Source organism: Anser brachyrhynchus (assembly GCF_964034855.1).
Source record: "Anser brachyrhynchus genome assembly, chromosome: Z".
Lineage (NCBI taxonomy): Eukaryota > Metazoa > Chordata > Aves > Anseriformes > Anatidae > Anser > Anser brachyrhynchus.
The window spans coordinates 73,256,161-73,284,110 of record NC_137697.1 but is presented as its reverse complement, the minus strand read 5'-3'; the positions used below and the strand labels follow the sequence as shown (position 1 = coordinate 73,284,110).

At 39.9% G+C, this 27,950-nt stretch overlaps 1 protein-coding gene across 6 annotated transcripts in view; it reads left to right on the top strand.

Moving 5' to 3' along the window:
• Window positions 1–6: 6 nt before the first annotated feature.
• The window catches only part of HAPLN1 (hyaluronan and proteoglycan link protein 1), a 63,117-nt gene continuing 35,173 nt past the window's right edge, over window positions 7–27,950 (top strand). For 2 of the 6 annotated variants that reach the window (XM_080574563.1, XM_080574558.1), the window contains exon 1: window positions 7–552. The gene's annotated coding sequence lies outside the window, so the exon portion shown is untranslated. Of the gene's footprint in view, window positions 647–18,474; window positions 18,641–27,950 lie in introns of those variants that run through there. The other 4 variants (XM_080574562.1, XM_080574557.1, XM_080574559.1 and 1 more) reach the window with 3 other exon arrangements.

Sequence of the window (27,950 nt, the reverse complement as noted above, 5' to 3'; positions counted from 1 at the left end):
GGGCAAATACGGAGCAGGGGGGCTGGGAGCGAGCAGAGGCAAGTGGTCAGAAGTATCACGTTTCTCAGGGTGTCACACACCCTAAATTCAATGATCCCTTCACGAGGAGCACCACTAACAACTTTTTGTTTTTTTTTTTTTTTTTTTTTTTTTAGCTCGGGACTTGCGTGGTGCCAGAGGCTTTTTTAGGTGCAGATCTGGGAGGGCAGGAGCTAAGGGGTGAGGACGTCGGGGCAGGGACCTGGAGGGACAGGACAGCGTGCTGGGACGCTCTGTCTGTGAGTGAGAGAGTGAGTGAGAGAGAGAGAGAGAGAGAGAGAGAGAGAGACCTCGTGTGTGGGTTTGTTTTTTTCTCTCATTCCTGGGGTTTGAATGGAAAGCACGTTGAGCTGTAATTAAGACATCTTGGAGGCGTACTTAACTTATGACGTGTTGCTTTTCTTTTCCTCTCGGTGAGAAAGTGGCTCTCTCTTCCCTGAATCAGGTCCTCTGCCACACAGAGCCACAAAGAGACACTCGGGACACAGGCACACACGCACACGCTAACTTAAGGTGAGCACCATAAACTTCCTCTGCACTTGGCTGTCCTCTCTTTCAAACTGTTGGAGAGTTCTGAGAGCATCTTGACTCGGGAGCTCTGTGCAAGGTAAAGAAACTATCGAACTTTTGGGAAGCTTTTTACTCCTTTATTGCTTTAAGTCGGATGGGGATGCAGTGAGCAACGGCTGTAGCATCAGCTGCGGGGCTGTACTGAAAGGATTTTCAAGCAGTCTAATTTGGCAGCTAAGGTGGGGGGAGAGTGTGAACGGCGGATTGAAACTGGCTAAGTTTGATGCATTTAAGTACTCTGTGTTACCAAAGGAGAGATCATGTTGCAACTGCAGATTCAGACTGAAATACAAAAGTTGTATACCTCTGGTCTACAGTTTCCTCCTATGGGATTATACATTTCACAGAGATTTGTCTTTCTTGAAGGACTTCTCCACCCAGTTAGATGCTTTTAGAGGTTTTTAAGACATAAGAAAAGGAGGATGTTAGACTGAGCAAGAATTTCAAGGGCTGGAACTGGATTTCTGTAAAGTACAGACCATCCAGTTGGAAAGAAAAAATATTTTGATAAGATGTGATATATTATATCCTGATGTCATATTTTTTCTGTTTCTCGTCAGAGAAAGCCTGAACAGCATTTGGCACAGGTTTCTGTATCATTTCCATCCTCCAAGACAGTTAGATGGCAGAGCATTTTGAATGTGTTAGCTGGTCCATTGCTATGATAACTGTATCATCTTACTGCATGTTTATTTGCTTTTTGATCAAATACCTATAAAGGTGTCATGCAGAATGTTTGCCATAGCAAAACTGCTTGTGTGTCAGGTTTAGATGCAAAGGGTTGGAAAGCATTTGCAAGTTTGAATTGATGGGGGGTTCATTACTATTTGTGTGTCATTAGTAAGGACAATTAATTACTGCCTGGATCTTTCGGGGGAGAAAATGTTCCCAAATGTTGCTGTGTGATGTCATAAAACTGATATAACTCCTGCAGGAGGCTGTGGGAACCTGGCAATGCATGCAAGAGAATCCTGTGGATTATTGACAGTGATGAGTTTGTATTAATGATTAGCAAGACTTTTAATACCTATGTGGGAAGAATCCCATTGTTTTGTTAGGAAAACGTTGTTAAGAATATGTATGATGTGGCAGTTGAAAACAGAGGTGCAGTGAGTCTGTGTAACTATGGATACACACCCTCTCAATAAACACTTTCTAGAGAGTGAGCATTTCCAGCACGTGGAGAAATGCATCATAAACAGGAAAATTATTATCAGCTCCTATGGAGTGAGAACCAGGAGTCAGCAGTCTCATGCCAAGGAGTGTCATGCAGAATCCTTGTGCTACAAAGAGACAGCTCATGCTTCCTTGGTTTTTCATATCTAATGGAGGCAGATCTTCAACTCCTGTAGAGCATAGCTAAGTGGAGTTGCTCTGAATGCATTAGCTGAGACTCCAATCTGTACATACTTACCTGTATTAAAGTTATCAACAAGCAAAGAGGGGAAATGGAAAAAAATTAAAAAAAAAAAGCAGGAAGGAACAGAAAGAAAGAAAAAAGATTAATTTGTGATACTTTTGAACACAGCAGTTAAAGCAAAAGGGGAAAAATAATTTTGGAGAGAGCAGCTTTTTCAAGTTGAATAATAAAAATGTCGAGGTAATAATCAAGACACTCCTGATATGTTCTGAAAATGTGCCAAAATGCTTGTCTTCCTAATAAGATCCCTGAATCTCTAAGCAGATGCTAATGGGGAAGAGAAAAAAAAATCCATGTCATTATGAGGAAAAGTATTATCTATAGCAATGTCCTATTCAGAGACATGACTGACAGTGTAATTCACAGCAAAGCATCCTTTCATTATAAACCTAACAGGTTCAGTTTCCTCTCATTTTCAGCCAGAATGGTTAAAACAACTAGCAACTTCTAAATAACATAACATAACATAATATAACAAACATAACATAACATAGCATAACATATGTAGTAGTACAGAGGCTTGAGGTTGTGTGAGAGAGGTTTCAGAAAAGAGTGTCACGTTCCTATGGCATGCTGCAGCGCACCTTTGTATTTACAATTTGTGACAGGGTAAGAAAATGATTTTCTACTGCATTGAAAGCTCCCCAGACTCTCTGATTTTATTCTGAAATGTGACTAAATGAAATGTCATTGTCCACTGTCGGTCACAGTCTGGAACCAAAGAACTGGTATTGATATTTACTTAATCAAGGCACTTAACCTCCTGGCCTCCCAATAAAAATCAGGAAATAATATTGACCAAGCTTAAAAAGTTCTTTGAGATCTTCAAAGGAAGAGTGAGTTTGTAATTGTTTATATTTAAATGTACTGAAAGTTTTCCAATTCAGTGCAAGGATTAAAGAGTGAGACTTGAAATTAGTATTTTCAGCTTTTCATATGCCTTTGCACTAAAGTAGTGGTTAAGCTACTCTTGGAAGTTGGAATACTTTGCATTTCTATGTTTCATTGTAAACCTGACAGTGTATTTCACTACTTAAAACTCCCTGAAAATGAACAGTACTTTTTTTTTTCTTTTTTTTTTTTTTTGGGGGGGGGGATCATTTTCATATCACAAGCTGCTTCTGTTGCTTGTGAGGAAGTATTAGACATTCTGTCTCTGCTGTTAGTAACTGTAGCATACAGTACTTCACTTGAACACTTGAAAAGGTAGCTTGTAATACGTAGGTAACAAAATGTTCTTTGGGGTAAAAATAAAAAAATAAGTCTGAATATACTTAGGATTTCAATCAATAGCGTTTAAGGAGGATTAGAGGAAACAGCTGGCTAAACAAATATTAGGTGTAGAGTGGATGCGGTGGTATAAATTAATAATGCAGTTCTTTATCTGCTCTATGAATGGGAGGTTTTGTGGAGATAAGATGACCTAAACACGGTCACTGTCTGCCACCTACTGGATATTGCGAATATTCTTCCCAAATAATTTTATTTAATTCTGAAACTCTGTAGCTAGTCCAGGTGCAATTTAACTCGAAGTAGTTAGTTTTATTCGTTTTTACCATTAAAAACCATAAGCTTTTTTTTTTTTTAATATATTTTTAAGGGAGGTTCTTTCTGCTTTTTTTAAATGCATATTAGATCTGCTAAAACCCAGTTCAGCTTTTATTTAACATAATTTGTCACTAATATCTGTTTACAAGGGGTTGTTAAATCATTCAGCAACAAATTAACAATTAGCCTGAAATACTGAGCTGTTACTGAAGAAAGTAAATAGATTGTTTTTGCACAAATATTGTGGCAGAAGAATCTATGTTTTGCAGTAAGAAATTCAAAACTCCTTCCAAAAGTCCTTTAGCATGTAGGATGTGCTGTTGTTAAGCCCCCTTTTGTTTTGTCACAGGATATTTTGTCAAGAATAGATATGGAAAAATAAAATGTCAAATTATTTCTGATGGCTGATGAAAGGTTATAAACCCTCTTCATCTTCTTTTTTTTATGCATGTCATCTACCTCCACCTATTTCAGACCTCTCTGACACTTATCTCTTGGACTATCCTTTCTCTTCCTTAGAGAAAGGAAAGTTGCTTTCTGGTGCACTGCGCTGTTTATTCAGTAGTAGATGTTCAGGTGCTGTCAATTCTCATAGCTCTAAAGAATCCAATGAAATGACATGATTTTAAGCAGACATACATAGGTCTGAATGTATTTTGTAACTGTTCATGCTCTGTGACCAGCTTACCTGCTCCCTCCTCATATGCTTTTTTGAAACTTCACCAGCATCACAGCTCCCACTGCAGTCATCTCCTAGGCACCTAAAACAGCTACAGATATGTGGTTCTGGTGCTACATTATTTAAGTGCCACAATAGCTACTTCACTGTAGACATTAAAATACTTGGCAAAATCAAGCTCCCTGTGCTTCACTCTCTGCTTATTTTCATCACTGTCTGAACAGTAAATCAAATGGCAACACCACACTCAGCAGAACAAACAATTTCCATGTTCTTCTCATTCATTTAGCTTTTAAAGTGCACTTTTGTTGTTGTTTGTTTCCTTTTAATTAGTACTACAGAGTGGAAATCTTGAACATGATCAATGGCTGTGAAAACAAACATTTAAAAGACGCATTAAGAAATCTCGGAGCTATACTCTGTCTGAAGACTCCACTGACTACTTCAAAAACGTTTCTCAGGAGTTACACGAGATATTACCTTAGGAGGTTGTTAGCATGATGCGTGAGTTAATGGCTAAAGTGAGCAGGAACTCTACCTTTCCACTCGTCAGGCGAAGCTTACAAATGAACGGAAGGTAAAATTCCACAGCAGCAAATAGGCTAATTGATTTGATGTGATGCTTCATAGGGTAGCTACCTTTTGTTTTAAACCTGCCTGACATGGTACTGTGAATCACAGGAGCTGCTGAGGGGAAACAAGCCCAAATAGTATTGCTGTGAGCCTCTGTAAAGCTGCAGAGTCTCTCCCAGAACAACGCTTTCCACTAGATCCACCAGCACACAGAGTCACTGCCATTTCCCAGAGCAGGGCACATCAGATGTTATAGCAGAATCTACATCATTAATTGTCTGGCATAACAGAAATGAAGTCATGACACCAGAAGAAAGTGGTTGGATAGATGTCTCTTGCCTCAAAAAATGTCATCTTGGCATTTGTCTAGTACCAGAAGACCATTATCTTGAGACAGCTTTCCATTAACAAATTTTTCTAATTACTTTAAATGCTTACAGTCTACAAGGAACATATGGGCAATGGAGACAGGTTAGATATGAAATGTGTTTGACAGAAATCTAAGTAGCAGAAAACAAGTGCTTCAAAATATTCCTGAGGGAAAAGAAGGAAGAGTTACTTAGAGTAGTTCAGATTTGGGTTTAATCACTTTTGGTCTGTACTTTCACAAGTAGATATTTTAAGTTTTTTGTTCTGTTGTTGTTTGTTTTTGTTTTGTTGTTATGGCATATCGCGTTAATTTAAACTGCTTATGTCATGGTAGCTGACATAAGGTATCATTTTTTTGGAGCCTGATCATTGAAAATCGATGATGTTAAATGGCAGACTGCTGTTGATTTGTAGTATTTAGCATACAGGCTATTACCCTCCATTGTTTTAAAACTGGTGATTCATTGTTCCGCTAGTTAGTGGCTATCAGTGCTTGGCACTTGTGTTTTAGAAGATCATATACACAAGCCATAGTACAATACCACTTTGCTGTTAGATTCTGATCCAGCAAAACAATATATAAGCTACTTTACTTACATTAGTAATTCACTGAAATCAGCAGAAACTTGCTCAGTGAATAAAACTATTCATGTATTTCCAGAATGGCATCCATAATTTCTCACACAGATGGTCAAAAAGCAGTATAGAAAATCCTAGCCTGAAAATATATTTATTATAGACATAAGTCTCTCACTGATGTCAGTAGAGTGTTTGTTTAAGTAAAATAGGGCACATTTTAAAAGAGTGGAGAAATCAAGACCTGCACCTGTGGCATCTCTGTGTTGAGGATGTGCAAGTTTAATGTAGGAAAAGACTTTTCATTGCTAAAATAACTTCCCAAACTCTCTATTTGGAACTGGATGACTGTTCATCTATTTATTAGTATTTAAGAAAGTACATGCTACACCCAAAAATATCTATGCAGGTTGTTTTTTTCCATAAACATATTTTCAAACAGAAGAAAAACCCAACTCTGAGTCATATACAAAAATACTGACTATACCAGGAAAAGCACATTGCAAATTTTCCTGTTTTGTAATACTGGTGAAAACATTATAGTGTTGGTCCCAACCAAGAGATTTACAAGAAGTGTGTCAGAGAAAAAATAAAGTTACAGGAGGTGCAGTAGTTGGTTGTTTTATTGAAATGGCAGTGATGTTTGTGTGTTGCAAATACATCAGGCCATAATGGTGCTGCCACCTTCTGATATGCACTGCTTATTGCCTGAGGTAATTTGCTCCCGTTTTCCCACACCCAAGATGCTGTACATGTAGTAATGAAATTCCATGGTTTTAATTTCATGCATAATACAAACTAATGAATGTATTTTTCATTTTCAGCTAAAATATGTTTCAGGATTTCCAGATGTCTGAAACAAAATGTCAAATTTTGCCAAGTTTTTGTAACTTGTTTCTTTAATAGCTTTGATTATATAGTTCTGAAATAGGTGTAGAAAGTAAGATTCAGCTTTTGCTAGGAAGTCAAACAGGCAGGCAGATTTTTGTTGTTGCTGTGGAGACCTTGAATTATGTAGTTTATTTATTTATTTATTTATTTATTTTTAATTAGAACACATTTTCAGTAGTTCACCTGGCTACTGAAATAAAAGTTTAGTTTGTGAAGTGACTGTGTATTTATCTGGTAGTGCATGTGGTTGGATGTCTGGTCACATACGTCATACTGCATTTGGGGGACTAAATAGTCATCTCTGGGAGACAGGAACTGGTAGAACACTAAAGATGCTGATGTTGCAAACATTTTCCATATTTTGCCCAGCTAAAACAGTGACTAAAGAGTATGATAATCCGGCTATTATAACTGATAAACATAACCAGAGAGTACTATGATTTTACTCTTAAATATTGAATAACATTTGTGATAAAGCATTGTAATATGGCTGCAGACCTATTTTCTGAAAAGTAGTTAGAAATGAAAAGAAAAAAGCACAGAAACCAACAGATTAGCTTTAGCTTTTGTTAAAGACTAGAAACACCTCTGAATGCCAGGGCAAGAAACACCACATTCAGAGTCATTCACCAAGTGGCTATTGCCCAGCATGGCAGGGGTGATGTGTCCCCTTATGCCCCACACATATGGGTGGACATAGTAGGAGATGGGTAGAAACACTTGGATGCTGCAGGGGTTATGTGTCTTTCAGCACAGTTCCTTTGAGCCTGTAAATCATGTGCCAGAGAAAAAACAGTTGCACTCCAGATGTGTGACATGCTGGTCCCATTCTAATAATGTAACATATAAAAAGTAGAGAAGAACAAGCAGAAGCTGAATGTATGTACAGGAGCAAAAAGTGCAGTGCAATTATAAAAAATAAAATAAATAAATCACACAACACAATGATGACTCCTGGGAAATCTAGCAGGAAAAAAAATGTAATTTTAAATCAAGAATCTCTCAGAGTAGATCAAAAGCATAATAAAACATTTGTTGATGTGCCTGGGTGGTTCTCTTTAATATCAATGTCTGGTCGTTCAGACAATGGATGGGTTGTTGCATCTAGTTTCCAGACATTTCTTTCTGTTAACCCCATGAGCAGCTAAGACAAGCATAGAGCTATTAGATTTTTCAAAAAGCAAGCTCCATATCTGACTGCATCTGTGTTTTAATTTATGTTCCACTCTGATCAAATCAGACAACAAGAAAAATTTTCAAGTCCAATAGGGCATTCCCCAGTAGGATGCGAGAATGATAGTGGCATGTATGACATCTACATGAAGAAGCTAGGAAGGTGTTGTCTTGATAGAACTTGTGTAGCATGTTTTCAAAACTGGTTAGGAAATCCATAGCTCAACGTAAAAACAGAAGCACATCTAAAATGAGATTTTGCCAGAGCTAGTCAAATTTGGTACTCTTTTGTATTTTTGTTAGCAACCTGGACAATGGAATAGAAAAGATGCTTAAGTTTTTAGACAACATAAAACTGGGAGACCTTACTGTATTTTGGAAGCTATGCTTTGAAGTTAACATGTTCTTGCCAAACTGGAGAAAACAAAACCAAAAACCTTTTCAATAAATACTGTATGGTAAACTGAGGCAGAAAGAAAACAATGTACAAGGCTCAGTAAAGCTTTAGGTCTCATTTGAGCTTGTTCATACAGGCACAGTATTGTCAGAGCTGTAGAGACCAGCTAAAGAAAGTCCTAAGGTAAATAAAAATTACAAACTTGATAGTTTAGGGAAAAAACAAACAAACAAACAAACAAACAAAGACTTGGAATAAATAACTAAAAATCTGCAACTATTGAAGCCTAGACTAAAAGTGAATGCACTGAAGAAGAGCCTTCAGAAGTCGTTAAATCATAAGAAGGTGCTGAACAGTCTGTTTTCCATGCCTATAGCAGAGAAAAGTAATGGGTGCATATTGCAAGAAGAAAGGCCAGGGAAAGAGATCTCTGAAAGTAAAGATGAGAAAGCTCAGGCATAAGTTATCTGGGAACCCTGTGAAGTCTGTGCTGTTTCAGTTTTCAGTAGCAGGTTGGACAAAATGGATAGAAGGTTGAAGGAAGTGCCTCCCTGTTGTTCTCTGTTGGACAACTTCTCTACTAATCGACTGAAAGACAGTTTTACTTGGGAGAAATATTTTTGAAAGTTATGTGTTGGTTCAGCATCTGAACTTGCAAAAGAATATTTAACAAAATTGAAAGAGGTTAATGAGTGTTAATAGTTTGTGGCTCATGAAGAGATCAATTTGTCCTTAAATGTAGTGGAGACAAAAGAAGACATCCTCACCAGTGCATATCACAGTACTTTGGGTATCAAGCTGATAAAACTTTTAGATTTACTGTGTTTCAAGAAGTGTCAAACAGCAAAAAATATGCAAAGAATTATGAGATAAAGTCACTTGGATGGCACATAGTCAAGAAATAAAGGTTGCCTATCAGAAAATTAAAGCTACCACATTTATGGAAAACACTGTAAATGTCAAGAAAAAGTACAAGCATATATTTCCAGAGCAGAAGATGTAGATCCTGTCAAATCATGTTGTGAGGGCAACTTATTTTTGTCACATTTGGTGATTGATGCAGATTCTATTACTTTGTCTGAAGAATGTTGTTTCAGGAATGCACCATTACTGAATTATTGCAATTCATTTGTTTGGACTTCAGCCTTCTCCTGATGTCATATTGGGAAAATACGACTTTATTTCTAGCTGATTATGAGTTTGAGCAAATCTATATTTATTTCTGTGACTCACAGTGTTCAAAATAGTCATCTCAGAAAACAACCTTCATTCTGCAGACAGTGATATTCATTGATTCATTTTTATTTATTTTTTATTACTCCAGAAACTGCCATTGAACTATGATTTACAGCTTTTATGCATTTTTTTTTATTGGTGCCAACTGCCCAGTTTATATTGAGTTTCTCACATGAAAGTTAAATAGAATCTTACAGATGTGGTGTTATAATGGGGCCAACATGTTGGAGGGCACCCTATCAAATATATCTAAAGAGAAGATTAGGGTCTCCAATGGACCATCTTTGGAGTTCCTTTGACACCAGACAATTTAACATATTTCTTATATCAGGCTTGAATATTCCTTAAACTGTGACCCAATGTCATTAGAAATTGAGGATCAATAGACTTAGTTCAATAAATGTTGGCTTTTTGTCTTCTAAGCCCACACGAATGCCACCTTTGGCAATGGCCTTTTTGGCAATGGAGTCCCAGTCCCATTGTGTCTGCTTCAAGGGAATTTATAGATAGTCTTTGTAGTCCATAAGAGAAGCAGAAGCAAGAATATGCTTCTTTTGCAGTTAAAGTTTGGCAAATTCAGTTACTGTGCAATGTGCAAATAAGTATGAACAAAAGGACAAATTAAAGACTGTTAGTCAACAGCTACAACTCAGGATGCACATCTTCTTTTTAGAAAGGGACACTGTCTTGCAAACTTGAAAAAATAAATAAATTAAAAGGCAGTTCTGGTTCTTTATGGGTCCATAAGCTCTTCCCAGACTTTAGTAAGGAAAACGTAGCACTAAGAAAATCTACATGGTTTTACATCAAGGAGAATTTGGTTCATATTTCCCTGTCATGGAAGCTTAAACATGGCAGGTCACTAGAAAGCACAACAGAAAATTCTGGCAAATCTCATAATATTTTATGGGTTTGTTTTAATAGATCATCAGCTTTAAAGTCATCATATTAGGTAAGAGTCTTGATTTATACTAAGAAAACCCTCTTTGGCTTTTGTGCTTACAATGGCAAACTTGAATATATCAACTGCAGAAGTAAATTAGTGAGTCCTAACCACATGGTTCAGTCTAAGAATACTTTTTATCTCTTGGTTCAATAAGGCTAAAAGGGGCATTCTCATCTCAGTAGTGCCCAATGACAGCAACAGGAGGCAATGGGCCCACAGTAACCTATAAGAAATTCTGCTTAAACATGAGAAAGACTTTGAGATTAAATGAACACTGGAACAGGTTCAGGTTACCTAGAGAGGTTATGGTGTCTCCATTCTTGGAGAGATTGGACTGAGGTATTGGACTGGACAGTTTCCAGAGGCCCCAGCTATTCTGTGATAACGTGATTTGTACTTTTACACTCAAACTCATATTTGCTTCTGTATCATGTGTACTCATGGTATTGAAGAGATGAGAGTCTTTACCAAAAATGAGCTATGGGTTCTTTCATGGCTGTTTAGATATACAAAAACCCAAGAATAAAGGAGGACAAGATACTACAAAATGATGCCAAACTTCCACTCTAACAGCATTTTCAGGTGTTATTCAGGAAAGAGGAAGAAAGGCAAACATAAAGAGAAAGAACAAGTAAAAGAATCCAAAAAAATGCAATATTGCTTTTCCTCAAAGAATAGAGGGATGTGAAGAGGAAGCTCTCCCCTTCTGAGCACGTTAGCTACTGCTGTCAAATGCTGAACAACCCTGTTTAATTTGTGTTTAGCTGAATCTAGAGAAGGAAGCAAAGAAAGGCAACATACAGAAAACATGATGCTTATTTGCATTATGTTCCTCAGCTGACTCTTCAATTTCCTATCATGCAGGCCTTAATTGCTCTTGGATTTGACCTTTAATGCAATTCTCTAGCATTAAACTGATCAGCATCTCTAGATTGACTCAGGAAGCTATGGGTACTTAATGGCTGATTCAGCGCTCAAAGAGCCTTTTGAAGTGTTATCTTTAATCTCAAAATGACTTCGAATATATTCAAGTAGTGTATTGCTTGGGTAGTGAGGAATGAACCAGTAGATTTGTCCATGACTCTGACCTTTGCTTTCTTCCTCCTGAAATAAAATAACAGAAGAGGATAGCTGAAGGTTCACAGGCACAAAATAGACCATTCGGGATAAATTTGTGCCTGCTGTATCTTTCTAATATAGTTAATCATTTCACTCTTACAGGAATTATAGTATGATTACTAGTCAGGCAACTTTGCTGACAATCTGAAGACCAGCACCTTACTGCTTACATCTCCCTGCCACTGACACTGGGAATTTCTCGGTGCTCAATGGAGTGCCCACGGAGGACTTACAGGAAATCATTATCTTAACTCCTTGCTGTGTAAGGGAGAACTGTGGTTGCTGTACTAGCAGTGAGAATGTGACACAGTATCAATTTCAGATTGGGGCATCCGAAAACAGATATTAATTGTCACCTTTGAATTATTTATTATTTGCAATGGGCAAGAAAGAATTACTGGGTAGTTAAGACTTTTTACTGTAAAGATATTTTACTGCCGCTTGACAAACATAGTTTCATTTCCTGCTCATTTAAATTCCTTTGTTACCTTGAATAAGTTGGGATCTTCTTAGCACTTCATTTCTCTGTCTATAAAAATGGAATGGTAAAGCTTACTTTTTTCACAGGGATATTTTGAATTCATGTGGGTAACCTGATTGGTTTATCTGGTAGTGGTATAGAGCCACCTACAAAACGTGACTGTGCAACCAGTTCAGTCAAGCAAGGCATATTGCTGCATCAGGCTCAGTGCTGTCTGATTTCTTCTTTTGACAGTATCACAGAAAGTATATATATGCCTTCATGCAAGCCAGCCTAATCCTGGACATCACCAGTGGTTTGGGGTGGAACTGTAATGAAGGAACAGCAGAGAAAGTGCATGGAGAGTACATAACGTCATGAATTGTTGCTCAGTTGATACCACACCGTAAATTCATGGTTCCAAAGGGGTTTATGAGTCTTTGTGCAACACTGAATGATAGCAAGCTACTAACTGAGCCCAAAGCAGCAATTTCTCTAGAAGCTGGAATAGTTCTCAGCACTGATATTGCTTGGGGCTGCCATCTTCTCCAGTTCCGCAGATAGCTATTATTCCAAATAAAGAAGAGATGGCTGCATATTAAAGACTACAAGAAAGTAAGGACATGAAAATGGGAATGTAGGTACAGAAAAGAATTTAGACAGACTGGCAGCAGGGGGAATTACACAATTAAAAAAAAAAAAAAGTCATCTTCTTTGCTTTGCTTCTAGGCATTTTGCTTTGCTTCTAGAAAAAAAAAATGTAACAGCTAAACAGAGATATGGGTAGAGAAGAGAGGGAAGGGAAGGGAAGGGAAGGGAAGGGAAGGGAAGGGAAGGGAAGGGAAGGGAAGGGAAGGGAAGGGAAGGGAAGGGAAGGGAAGGGAAGGGAAGGGAAGGGAAGGGAAGGGAAGGGAAGGGAAGGGAAGGGAAGGGAAGGGAAGGGAAGGGAAGGGAAGGGAAGGGAAGGGAAGGGAAGGGAAGGGAAGGGAAGGGAAGGGAAAAAGAAACTCAACGAAACAACCAACCAAAGAAAAAAACAACTGAACAACAACAACAAAATTCATCCAGCTAGTCTCATGTTGGACTTGATGATCTTATGGGTCTTTTCCAACCTAAAGGATTATATGATTCCATGTAAATCTATATGCATTTTAGTGATCAAAGTTAAAACTGTAAAAATGTGTAGTAATAAGAATTATATGCTGCCAAATATGGATATTTGTGCAGCTTTTTCAGTGCAAGGGAACCCCCATTATTTACCTTAAGATAAATTTTCTTCATTTTGGAAAGATATAAACATCTACACAAAGTAGAATGCAACTAAAAATCTAGTCAAGGTGCTTTGAGCAATGAGATTATTGTTCCACGTAAAGAAGGCAAAAAAGGCACTTCTGGCTCATACTTTGTTGAAGCCAGCCATGCAACTTTCCATTGTTTACTTTTCTAAAGGTTAATACAGTGTCCTGAAAAACGTTAAATAATTACAGTAAAGATTGCATATGTTAATGTCTTCTGGCTCATTGACTCACAGACCAATAATATTCCTTTTTACTATATGAATTCATCTTTCCTTTAAAGTATATGTATCTTCTGGAACGATTAATTTGTAAATTCATAGACTGAATGGGAATAAATTTTTGCTATTCCTTACTGCATATTCAGAGCAGGTAAAATTATTCCATTTGCTGGCCATAAACATCATCTGTCATGTCAGTGTATTGTATTCAGTGCTAGCACCTTAGGTTAGATGATATATTGCTATTATCTTAACAGTTTTATTCTTGCAAGTGCTGAAGTAAGGACTGAGTTACCAGAACACATGATCTTCTCTGTTAAAGCATCAAAGAGTGGCTAATTGTGGTTGCAGCCCAGAAAGCCAACCATACCCTGGGCTGCACCAACAGCAGCGTGGGCAGCAGGGCGAGGGAGGGGATTGTCCCCCTTTGCCCTGCTCTCGTGGGACCCCACCTGGAGCCCTGCACTCAGCTCAGGGGCCCCTAGCAAAGGAAGGACAGAGGCCTGATAGAGCAAGTCCAGAGTAAGGCCATGAGGATGATCAGAGGACTGGAGCACCTCTCTTTGAGAAGACACACTAAGGGAGTTGGGGTTGTTCAGACTTGAGAAGAGAATGCTCTGGGGAAACCTCATAGTGGCCTTCTAGTGCCTAAAGTGGGCTGCAGGGAAGCTGGGGAGGGACTCTATGTCAGGGGGTGTAGGGATAGGACAAGGGGGAATGGCTTTGAACTAAAAGAGGGGAGATTTACATTAGATGTTAGGAGGATATTCTTCACTCAGAGGGCGGTGAGGCCCAGGCCCAGGCTGCCCAGAGGAGCTGTGGCTGCCCCATCCCTGGCAGTGCCCAAGGCCAGGCTGGATGGGGCTGGGGGCAGCCTGGGCTGCTGGGAGGTGTCCCTGCCCATGGCAGGGCATTGGAACCAGATGATCTTTAAGGTCCCTTCCAACCCAAACCATTCTGTGATTGTGTGATTCTGTAATTTTAAACTGAGTATTTAAATGGGCCAGAAGATGTAAGGGATTTTATACAATTTAAGTTATATGTAATAACCTATTATACCAGGTTGTTGGGTTTTAGCATCTGTGGGAGGACGTTTATGACCTTGGGGTTTCAGGAAAGCCAAGATGGACTGTCCCCGCTGTGGGCAGATATAATGCACACCATAGCAGATTCAGGCAGGAACCACTGAGCTGCTTAGCACAAGCTCACATTGTAGAGGTTTTCTTCACTACTATGAAAATAATACTTAGGTCTTAAAAATCTTTCATTGCTACATCTTAAATGGCATTACAAAGATGGCAAGCAGCATTAACTCATATTGCAAAAGTGGAGAGGAAGTTAAAATGATTTTTGTATTTTTTTTTAATTATTTTTAAATAAAAACTTACGTTCTGGAACACAGCAGTTTTGAAGGAACGGGGAATCATATGGCTTTTTCTTGGCTGTACATCTCCAGTGTGCAGAGAATCCTGAATACTTTAATACATACAGATGGCAACAATCTCCCTTTATAGCATCTGTGCAATGACTGCATCCTGTATACTGCTTAGAGATACTGTACAGAGCCACTGTGAGACAACATGTAACAGACCAGCAAGGATTGCTTTGCCAAAAAACAGTTTCGGGTCATGATACCACCTCAGCCAACTTGCACTGCTGAAAATGTTTAGTGAATTTATATTATACCACTGCAGTAAGCTGAGGATGACTTGTGAAACCGATAACCTTTGCTTCACTGACCAATAAGTAGAGGCAATGTTGCTTAACTATTCCTCTTGCATGCTAAAAAACAAACAATATTTTTCTTTGACAATATCCACTGCTCTGTTTTGCCGGGCCCCAAAAGTTAGATCCCTTTTGCTTTTTTCTGATGGCCAACAAAGTGGAATCTGTGCCTACGTATATACTACTGCCTTTTTCTTCGTACATGTAAAATATTGAAAACTAGCAGTCTCAAATACTTTGATACAAGTTAGGAAGATTTACTTTAGGTTGCTTTTTATTGATGGTGGTTTAGGGGTGATTTTTTTCAGGTAGCTCTTTTTTTTTTTTTTTTTCTCCAGGTAGTAGTGTTGTTCTGTATGTTTTAGAACATCCAGAGGATCTATTTCTAAATATTCTAGGCAATTATACATAGTTGGATTTTCTTCTCTGTTTTCTTACCAAGTAAACACAAGAAAGGAGAGTGCTTAAGCTGGAGGTGTGCATGCAGGTGGAAGCACACTGGAAAATGGTTACGAGATTGCGTTAGGAGAAAGAAAGGTTTTGAGAAGAAAGGTAAAAAAAAATATTTTGAATAAAATCACAATTGGCAGACAAAGTGGAGGTGCTTAACAGCAAAAAGTGTACAGAGGGAGCACAAGGAGGCTAGATATTAAGTTTATGGATACTGGATCGCAGACCTGGATTTTCTCATGGGATTTACTGCTGGTTATGCCGTGGTACAACAAGAAACTGCACTGTATTTGTCATTGAACAGAAAGTGTAAGGCCTTTCACTGCAGACACATCTTTTGTTTCCTGCCTGAAGAACATTATTTATAGCTTTTCTTATGAAATTTTATTAAAAGGTAAAGAAATAGTAAATAAATGATAGAAGAGATGAAGAATTATAAAGAAACAAATCAGCTAAAGTCCAAATATTGTTTCTGAATTCAGGGCACACAATGAAAGTCTATGTTGTAGTCAAGGTGCTATTTATAGCTTGTACATTCAAAGTTTACACTAGAAATGAGTTTATAATGGAAAGTATGCTGGTTTATGAGTGTGCCAGTGTCATTTTTCCAACAAAATCTAATTTGAGACATTTAAACAGAGGTGTTTGCAGTACAGGACTGGTGTTGAAGGCTTTTTTTCTTTTATTATAACCAATTTAAAATCCTTAATAAAATATGTGTGCCAGTCCTTTTATAGTAAAAATTAAGGGAATTTCTCAGCTCTTAAATAGCATCTAGCTTTACGGCCTTTGATGTCCCAGTTGTGAAATAAAGGTCACCCACATACTCATGTAGTAACTCTAAGAAATGGTGCACAACCACAGCAGACTTGCAGTTCTTTTTCTGTAGTCCTTCATGCAGCCGAAGTCTGGTTATACAGCCTGCTCTGCTCACTGTAGCATCAATGCATTGCGAGCTGCATTACAACTGAAGAAGAGCTCAGGTGTTCCCTTGGGTCACCAGTGTAAAGCCTAGCTATAACTCAAGTCCCAAGCAGATGCTCAGCCAAAAAACATTCCTCTCCTGTCCCCCAGCTCCTCACCCACACTCCTGGTGCTGGGAAAAACTTTTGTTACTGCAGTTGCTCTCCCCTTCCCACAGAAGAGAAAGTATCACATTTCTTAAATCGTTTTTCCCTGCAGCACAACTGAGACACTGTGACTCCTTGAGAGTAAAAATGCCTCTGGCATGTGCTGGCAGGAATTGTTCCATCCTGGCACCACAGAGATCAGAGCTGAATGCCACAAGTTCGTCTGTAAGTGCAAGGAAAACGGCCCTTGCTCTACATTTATACAAAACAGACCCATGCCTGCACCTCAAAAGATGTCATGTAAATTTCAGATGAAAATAACAGTGTTCAAAGCAATCTATTACTGCCATGTTAGAGGTGCAAAATTTTTCTTCATTAAATTCAGGCTTTATATGTATGCTCTTTTGTCTATGTCAGATTTAATTAGAGCAATGACCTGATTTCTTAGAAATAGATTTCTACTGTCTACAGCATTTCTAGTGAAGCTAGGTTATTAAAAAGCTCATTTATTATATTTATGCTTTTTCAGAAAAATTCATTATGATACTCATGGAAGTATTTTTAATGGAGTATACATTCCTCAAATTGACCAAAAGACAAGGTGATTTTTTAAGATTATTATAATGTGTCAGCCAATCAAACCATCCTTTTTTTTTTTTTAAATTTGCTAATTTCAGTGAAATTTCTTTACTATTATTTGCTGTAATACTAGGTATGTCCCCTAATATGATAAACTCTCCTCATTGTGGAATAACCTATTTTAGAAGCAAATTAACCATTATACAAGCATGAAGGGGAGTGGGGGTGGAAGTTGCATCTGGGACCTCTCAAGTCCATCCACTGAGTTTCTGATCCCAGAAAGCAGCAAATTATTAATAGTATGTGGCTAGGGAATCCATAGTAACTGTGTAAGTAGTGTTTTTTTCTTTTTTTTCAGAGCAGGCAAATAGGCAAATGTGTTTTAATGCTTCAGGAGTAAAAATGGAAGACAGAAATTATTTTATTGCAGATCTTGTGTTTGGTAATTTTTCTCCTTGTCTTGTGTGGACATCTCTAGAGAGAGGATGACAGAACTCTTGCATGCTGGTTTATCTTACCAGCTTTTATTCATGAAATCATGTCGGACAACGTGTATCTTGTTCTCTCAAAGCAAATGCAATGGCCATAATTTGTGTCTGTGTACAAGTGTACATATGATGGGGGACCTGGGATGGGCTTCACCTTTTCCACTGTTGTGGAAGGCAGAGCTCCAGCCCTCCTGCTCCCAGCAGCAGCCGGAGAGGTAGCCCCGATGGAAGGAGCAGTGGCAAGCTGCTGGGCTGGCTGAGGCGTCCAAACCATCTGCAGGGCTGCCGAGGGAAGAGGAGAGCAGGTCTGCAGCTGCTCGTGTGGTGTGTACCACTGATGCAGTTGCACAAGTGAGAGAAACCTCTGCTTTCATAACAGTTTACTTTGCTCACCAATCTGCCACCAGTTATGCTTTTTTTTTTTTTGTCTTTTTTTTTTTTTTCCTGAGCATGCCTATGTTGGGACTGACCTGTCAGCACAGTTCTGCCTATCTAGCTAAATCAACAAACCTTTTCCAGTGTAGATTAAATTTAATTAGGGATCAGCACAGCTCCCAGTCTCTTGTTTGGCAGCCCTCAGGCTGGGAGGTGGAGCTCTGCTAGGGTTAGTTTATAGAGGTCTTCACAGGGATAGGTTTGGGTGTTGGGGTGTTTTTACCCCCTGCTGCGTGGCTCTTTAAAATCCTTCCCCAGCCAAATAGCCTCACGAATGGCGTTTATGCTGTCAGCCCTGGCATTTGGATGTAAGTGAGTCTGTGCATTTGGCCTCTGAGAAGGAAGTGGAAGGGAGCTGACCCCACAAGGCTGAAGCTGCTGGTAAGTGAGAGACCCTGGAGCAGCGTCCCATGCCCTGTGAGCTCGGCAGTTTTTGAAGCTTAGGAAGTTTGTACAAGTCGCCGAGATGAAAGCTGGATCAAGCAGCAGCCAGTATCTCAGTTAGGCTATTTCACAGTTTACTTTTATTTCACAATATAAAAGCTGGTGCAGGCCTCCCCTGGAGCACTGTGTGCAGCTGTGGGCTCCCCAACCTACAGCGGGTGTTAAGGCCCCTGGAAGCACCCAGAGGAGGGCAGCAAGGGCCGGACGGCCGTGCTGTGAGGAGAGGCTGAGGACACTGGGGCTGCCCAGCCTGGAGAAGAGGAGGCCCAGAGGCGGCCTCACTGCTCCCGGCAGCTCCCTGAGGAGGGAAGCGCAGAGGCAGGTGCCGGCCCCTGCTCCCTGGGAGCTGCTGGCAGGGCACACGGGAACGGCACAGAGCTGCGCCAGGGGAGGGCCCGGCTGGGCATCGGGAAGCATTTCTGTACCCTGAGGGTGGCCAGACACCGCAACAGGCTTCCTAGCGAGGCGCTGGGTGCCCCGAGCCTGTCGGTGTCCAAGAGGCATTTGGACAATGCCCTCAGTGCTGTGCTTTGACTTCTGGTCAGCCCTGAACTGGTCAGGCAGATGGACTGGGTGATCTCTGAAGGTCCCTTCTAGCTGAACTCCTCCTCTCCTCTCCTCTTCCTCTCCTCTTCCTCTCCCTCTCCTCTTCCTCTTCCTCTCCTCATGTCCCAGTTGAAAATCACAGTCTTAACTTGTGAAAGCAGTAAGGAAATAGTAGACCTTGCTGACACTTGGCACAGGTCTCACCTGGTCTGATAAATGCTTAAGACGGATGATGTTACTTGTGGTGTGCCAAAACCTTACAAGTCTTCCATAGTACAGACTGGAGCATCAGAGAAGAGATGAGCACTGACTTTCCAGGGCAGAGCTATGTAGGTCCTCCTGCTTCCTCTTCTTCCCAGTGGGGCAAGGAGGGTAACGAAAATAGCCCGTCATTAGCACACCGGTGGCTCTTCCCTCTAGCAGCACTTCGGGGCAGGGAGTCTTCACTCAGAGAACACTGCAGAGAAGCTCTTTCAGCTGGTAATGCGTGGTTTCCATTGCTCTTCCGTTCTTCACCCCAGGCTGCCATTTCAGCACCCGCATCTGCAGTGAGTAGAGCTTATTGTGGAAATCTTCCTGTTGTTCTGGCAAGCAATCTTTCTCTTATTCTCTGGGAAAGTTACCTGGTGTGAAAATGTCGGTGGAGCTTTGGTAACTGAAAAACAAAAAGTGCATGAGGAGGGCTGTATTGTGTTGAGGCAAAAGTTAGCCTTGCCCAGTGTCCAGAATTCACCTGCAGCAATTGCTTAGGGAAATGAAATATATTAAAATAATAATAATAACAATAAAAAGTAGGAATAATGTACTCCTTCTCTGGCTCACTGTTCCAACATCTTAAGTTGCACATGTATGAGATCTCAGTAAGAGATCCCTATCTGTAGCATATCACTGTTCCTGGGCTTCCCTCCAACCCCCACGGTGTGACAAACCCGCCTCTTAAGCTTGAGGGTGAGGATGTGGATTGGGTAACAGTGGCTGGAGGGCATTCAAAGCCCCTGTAAATGCTATTTGAGAACTGGAAATTACGGCTGTGAAGTTGAAATAGCCTGCATAATCTTGAGGACATTAAAGCATAAATGAAAGCCTTGCGTTTGTTCTGGATGACTGTAGCAATGCTAATCCTTATAATTAAATTGGTTGAGTGGCATTTGCAAAATGTATGAGTCCTATCTGTTTGCCATTTATTTAAACTGGATATCCTGCTTATGTATCTTTGAAACCTTATTCGTTTTCAGCCTGCTGGTATTGCAGGTATTCTTATTATTGACTAAGCAAGGGTATTGCTTTGTCTTGCATAATCCAAATCAATATACTTGCTTTGTTAACTGAGTTTTCCTATTCAGAGATTGTCTAGAAAACCTGTTACTGGGTCTTTACTATTTTTCTCTTTCCTGAAACCTACACAGGTTTAATTTATCTGAAGAACTGACCAAAAGCCAGCATATATTGCTGGCATAGAAAATAAATGTCAAAAGAGTTCAATTAACAATGGCATTGATTTTTCAAGATCTTTTCTGTTATATGTTATACTCCAACGAATTAAAACACATCCTTAGGCTTTTTTTTCTCTCAATTTCTATCTCTGTGCAAACTAAATTCAATTCTGTGCTGTCTGTAGTTTTCCACACATTCTTAGTATATTCTTATAGGGTTACTTAATTTTGTACTGCAGGCAGTAGGTGTTTCCTGGATAGGTTCTTCAGTCACATCTTTCTGCATCTGAATATATCTGAAACTAAAATATGATGTACTTTTGTTCTTGTAATAGATATGCAAAACTGCATGCTCTGCAAGCTGTTTTGCTTACACAACTTAAGAGAGTTTTATTTACCAGGTTATGTTCTGCATTATGATTCCATCAAACAATTGCAAATTATTCAGTTAATGCTATATTTTACACTTTCTGAAATTTACTTGAACCATTATAGTAGTTCCTCATGAAAATGTTAAATGAGGATAGTTTGTTTGGAGGAGCTCCTCTTTGGTTGTTTGTCTTTTGGTTGTTTGTTTTTCCCAATTATGTCCTTGATTTACAAGTAGGTATTGGAAGTTCTCTTTATTTTCTCAGCTTAATATCCTGTGTCATTTTACTGAGTGGCCCTGAGTGGAAATGGATCTGGCATTCTCCTTTATTTTTACATCGTTGTAGCTCTCAAAATCATCACAACTAAAATGCATCGTGGACAGGCTGCACTGCCCCCACCACCACACCTCTGGAACAGAACTGTCATCTTTGCATTTTGCACATAATCATCGCAGCACACACAGCCAAGCCTTCCATGTGACTGAGCACTGCAAAAGTGCCAGCCACATCTGTCTCCATTTCCTCTGCAGATATTTAATGATCTGTGTCAGGGACAACAGCGTTGGTATGTAAGGCACAGAGTCTACTTGGGAAATAACTAGAGCCAGATACCAAGCCTGACCATTAAAAGCTGTTTGGGGAAATCTTTCGTAAGAAGGACCAAGGGTGGGAAGGGTGCTTTGCTGCCAGCGCCGAGAATTACTGAGAGCTTGCTTGCAGTTGAATTTGGAGTGATAGGAAGCCTTCCCTGAGTATATTGGATCATGTCTTTAATAGTGATAGAAGAGTTTGGACCTGCCATAAAAGGAAGGGAAAAAATTCTGCTTTAAGTAGGATTATTAACATACTTCAATTGAGGCCTTTGACAAAAAACAGGACTACAAGAATGAAGGGAATGCCCTTTGCCATAACCCAGTCCTCTTCTGCCCAAGTTCCCCATCATCCCAGGCAGTTTTTCATTGAGCAAGCCAGTTCCACCTTTAAACTAACTGTGCTTTCTGCCTCCCCCCTAAAATATCTTTAGGAAGACTGTGACAGTTCTTTATAGTATAAAATGATTTAATTTCCAGTTTAAACTTATTTATGGCCCTGCTTGTTCTGTTCCTAAATTTTAGCTGAAATAATGTTCTTTTTCTTCTCTGGCATTTACCCTGTGATATATTTATAGACAGCAATTATATCTTTGTTCAGCTGTGTTTCGCCAGGCCAACAAAGACAAGCTCTTTTAGTCTCCTTTATAAGATTTTCCCTTCCTCCAATCGCCCCAATAAACCCTTGCCTGCCTGTGTCCCATTTTAATTGACTACATCTTGATCACAGAGGGCTGGCAGTGTGGGCAGTGTGTCTGAAGGCGTTGTCAGTGCTTTGGAGCTGGACAGGAGATTGCCAGGGCGATGGTGATGCAGAGCGCTTGCTCCAGCCCTGCGGTGCTCTCTGGGTGCTCCATTGCTAAAACTTTAAGTGTCAATTGCAGCCCTTGGAGAGGCCACCTGACATAGTGTCATCCACAAATTAAACTGGCGGGTATCCACTTGTTCTGCCAGTTCATTAATTAAAATACTCCATGTAAACAACTCCAGTCCTGATAATGCTCTTTGAACTCATTAGGTGATGCCTTGCAGCAAAAATTCTTTTTTTTTTTAATTATTATTTTATTTTTATTTTTTAAAGTCCTTACCTTCTTATACTAAACTCTTAATTCTGTATCCTAAATATTGATTTCCTATGTTGAGCCATAGCCGATGTTTTCCTGGTACCCAGGTAGGGCAGGGATATCAAGTTCTCACACAGAAATAGCTTGGTGTGATCTACCTGGGGCAGAGCTGTTCTCCATTGGCTTGCTCACCACAGAGAACCATCCCAGCTTCCTGTATCTATTTCTTCAGGGATATCAGTTCACAACTTCAGTTTTCAATGATTATCTTTTCCTCTTCACTCCAGTAATTTTTATTTTTTTTTTGGTGTTGCTGTTAACTTACTTACTTTGAAGAGCAGAACTTAATCACTATTTGCCAATATCTGCAGTTGGTAGATATACAGAGTATGGAGCTTTGAATATACACTAATTTCAGGCATCTTTCTCACATCTGACTGACAAAGGATATTTGCGAAAGTCGCTTTGCTGTAAAATAGAAAGGGATATTCATTTTTTTTGATTCAAAATAAAGAGCAGCTTTCAGATTGTACTATGAGCTTGTGGTATTCCCATTATTGTCTGTTGTTTTGTAAGCCAAAACAAAACAAAAGTGTATGCATAATACCAGGGCAATGCTGTTGAGCAATAAAGTTTGCAAGTGTTGCCTTTATTAAGATATTGTCTTACAAACACTCACGATCTTAGAAATGTTAACTATTAGCTTGCAACAGAATTTAACTAATGAGAAATTAACTAAATGTGTGATTCAGGCTTTACAGGTGTTTGTAAGGCTTAAGACATTAGGTTGTGAAGATGTTTAAGAAAAGCAGGGAGAAGCTTGGTACAGGCAGACACTTGCGTGTTCATATGTTTGTATACATGTGGAAAGCTGTCACGTGGTGCTTATAATGTGTGTAGTGCCTATAATCAGACATGAAGAAGTCCTTCTGTTCTGGGTGTGTCAATGCAGTGGGTTGTGAGCTCCCTCTTAAAGCTGATATATTGACTTCCGCAATGCCCTCTGAGCAATGAAATACTGTCAGGCGGTGTCACAGAGGGGGCTCAGATAAAGGATAACTAACTCCCCCTGCCACCTCTGTGCCCCCCAGGACCCCCCAGAGGGGCTGGAGAGGGCAGAGCTGAACTCGTGTCCCACTGAGTCTGAACCCGTGCCCTAACCTCTAGACCTTCCTCCTCTGCAGAATAACTGATCTCGGTAGAAAGTATGTTTTGCCATTGATCGCTGATTAATTCAATTAAAAAAATTGTTCAAAGAATTGTGTTTTTACAACTGATCCCCATATGGGTTTGATCTGGCTGCACCCACGGCTAAGTCTTTGTTTCCAAGGGAAACACATATGTATCCTTGCAGTAAGAAGCAGATGTTTGATGGAGACAGTGCTGTTGTAAAATTAAATTGTTTATCTTCTGAGAAGCAGTGATTTTTTGGGGACTTGCTCTACCAACATCTAACAACAATTTTAAAAAATGTGCAGGGCATTGTATCACTGTCACTATATCCTTAGGAAACTGAGTGGCTTGTTAAAGTCATTCGCAATGACCTTGAGAATGTAGACAGAGCAGTTCTTGGGCCACAGGGAAGAGGGAGGTCAGGACCAAGCCATCTTGGTTGGCTGGACAAAAGGTCTTATTTTATGCTTTGCACCAGGATCCACGCCAAAAATGGTGCCCTGATAGTAATTCCTTACAGCAGGCTGGCACTGGTAATTAAGTCTGCAGTGCATCTGTTTTCTCACATAGCAGGATCCTGCAAGGATGCAAAGGCACTGTTAATGCTTTTAATTTTCATTTTCATATTGCTGGGACAGTCAGCTCACCTGGGGAAAACGAATGAAAACTTCATCAAATTAAACATGGGACCGTCAGAATAGAGATGTACCTCCCTCAGGTAAAACAAATGGGATCTCACTGACTTGTATATATCTCAAGGCACTGTCATTATATGGACTGTTTTCTGGCTTTACCGTTCCAATATTTTCATTGTATTTCCAAAGCAAAAAGTATAAGCCAAAATAGAGATGCTGAAAAAATTCTGTCAGAACTTCCCAAATTAAATGGCCATGCACAAGTTATTCAGGCTACCAGGAAGTACACCTGCAACAAAAGAAACACCTTGAAGAAGAGGTGTAGGTAATAGGAAGATACCCATGGAAGCAGTGAGGGACTGATGAAAAGCTAGCTTTGTAAATATGACCAAGGGTCAAGAAAAGTAAGAGGGAGAGATCAAGTTCTCATACTGACCTTCAGCAACCTGCATGCTTGCTTAAGGCCGAAAGAGGCATTTTGACCAAAAAAAGTCAGAATACAAGCACAATCTAGCTGGAGAGCCAGCTGTTCCGCTGGATTGCATACATTCTTTGAGAACGACTGGTATGTGGAGATTGCAGTAGCAACTTTCTCTAAAGAAAGGGGCTTCAAACAAGCGAATTCACTTTACAAAGCAAAAAGCAGTCACCTTTCTGTGACATTGCACTATGTTATCAAAGAACATGCCATCACCTTTACTTTAAGTAAAAACATCCAGATTCCTGAACTCAGGGCATTTTTATATACCCCATTATAAAGAATAAGAAAGAAACCTACTTAAAGCAGTGAACAACCAGAATTCCATCAATGATAGACTTTCATTGCAGTATATTGGCCTTATCTGTGCTTGAATTAAGCCTAGAGTACTGAATTTTCTAACTTCTAGTCACCACATGACCTTGGCTATACTCTGAATAATGTCCAAAGTATTGTTACCATTGTTACCCTGTGTATCTGGAATATATTTCATTTCTAATACAAGGCAGACACTTCAAAGACTGCAAAGATATTTTCTTTCTCCTTGCAAGCAATTTATCAGCATTCTTCCCAGGGAATTAATAGACTTTAGGGGATTCCAGATGTCTTTGAATGGTCATGCTGCTTTTCCACTGAAATGTTCTGCCTATGGTTAGGGAACTACTATGACAACCTGTTATCCAGACATTGACCGTCTGTCACTTTAGATGGCCCCAAGACTTAGACAGTCTCACAAATTTCTAAATTGCCTTAACTAATGAAGTAGCATGGGAGGAGGTCATGGAAAGCTTGCTCTAAGTCATGATAATAGAGCGTATAAATGTTATCATTGTTATGCCGTTAATTTTGTTTCCTTTTGCCATGGCATCAGTGAAATTTCCTTTGTGTGAACAGTTTAACTTGGAGAGCGATCTGCTGAATATGTCTTGCCTTAGTTCCGTCAGCCTGGGGGACTTTTTGTCAAGAAGAACCTTTCTTCTCAGTAATTTAAGTGAAAACTGGAATCTAGACAAAAGTGTAAGGGCATATCAAGGCTAGAAGTGGATTTTAATTTGACTTTCCTAACTGAGGTCTTAGTCTGTAGCTGGGACTGAGTATTTTACCATTGCCTTTGGAGAATGGAAGTTCTTTGAAGGAGATTGTGAGTACTTATAAAAGGCTAGGTGCCTTTCAAGAGAAAGGCTGATGTTGCTATTGCCTACTTCAGATGCCCACATGGTATCAGGAGATCTAAAAGAAGTGTGTTGGAGCTACCAAGGTGAGTCAGAAAGCTGACACTGCGCAGTCATGGGGAGATGAGTACTGGCTTTCTTAAGTCTTGTTTGCCACGCTGAGTGGAAAGCTGTCTAGATCTAGCCAGAAGAAATGCTAATCGTGAGAGGCACTCTCAGCCCCCTTCTGTAAGGAGATGCTGAGACAGAGCTGCACTTTAGGAACCTCTGTCTCTGAGTCCCCTTTTAAGTCCTTAGCGCTGCATCCTAGACTGAATGCATTGTGCCTGTACCTTGCCTGCAAATCAGCCTCTTGTCAGGCCGCTCAGCCAGAGAGGCCATGCAAGGCGTGCCCTCCACTTCAGCTTGCAAATTCAGGTCCACAATTCCCACTTCTCCAGAAGCTGTACTGCCGGTGGAAGAAATTGTTCAAAGACACAAGTGAATACACCAAAGGCATCCTAGGTCAACAAAACACCCATCTGCCTTCCGCTGATGGCATTGGCTAGATATACACTGACTGTATGAGTTGTTAATTAACAATATTAGTTGTTTGGACTCCTAAGTGAAATTTTACATACAGACGAACATAATCCACAGCTGCATCCCATTCTTATGGCTCGGCCCAGTTGCCTAAACCTAGGTGTCGACATGCATGTAGAAGGTATGAGCTTCAGCAGACTTTGGCCAGTCATTTGACACTCAGCTAGACTGAGGTACTACTCCATCTTCCCAATTTTAGGAAAGGCTATTGAGGAGACTGTAAGAGTACTGTCTAGGTTGGTCTTCATCCTGTTCTGTTATCTACCAGTGGTGTCTAAGAGTGAGAGATTTTCCTTATTTGTAGCTGACACCCTCTCCCTGAAAATACATATATTTTATTTTACTAACAAGTTCTTTTATAGTGCTTAGCACCAGTTCTCAGATGGAACAGATCTGCAAAGAAAGGGAGCCTGTAGAGGCTTATATCATACAATAGGTTTGTGCACAGTTGTGAATAGTCCATTGATTTTGGGGTTATTTAAACACTAAATTATTTAGACTGCTTTTACTAATTCTGTTACCCGTTTTAGATGCCATTGAATGCTGCATTTGCTTGCTGGTTTTCACTGTATAAAATACTAAGAAATCCACAGAAAGACAGAGCCCTTAATGAAGAAGGCTCCTGTGTCTGTCCTAGGAGTTAGGTGTTTTCTCTGTCCTTGTGCACTGGTAACTCATTTCCTTGTTCTGCAAGGTATCTCATGTCATCTGCCTCTCTTCCTATACCTTCTTTGAGTAGATGGCATTGTATCTTGCTGCAGTACCCTTCTCTGTGGTTCTTGGGGATGTCTAGGTAGCTGTGAGGCAGTTGCAGTCCTGCATGATCCAAAGCAGCATTTTGGGGCATTTCCCAAAAAGCAGCCAGTTCTTTGCACGAGTTAAGTCAAATTTTATTCAAGCACCCATCTTACCAGAGTGACCATGTCTGCAGCTGAATCGGAGGAGGTGATGGTCATATTACCATATGCTCTTGAGCCATTGTGAATTCAGGTTTCCACAGGTCTTTCCTCTCAAGGGCACAAGCACTTGATATAGGATGTCATCATGTCTTAATAAAAGATAAAAATTAACTCCCGTAAACAGAGGTATTCCCATGGCCTTTAACTACTGTCAGGGAGAGCATATTGAGCAATGTGGACCTTTGGCCAAACATTGTGGATGCTCTCATGTTCTGCAGCTAAAAAGTAGTTGTAGTAGTAAATA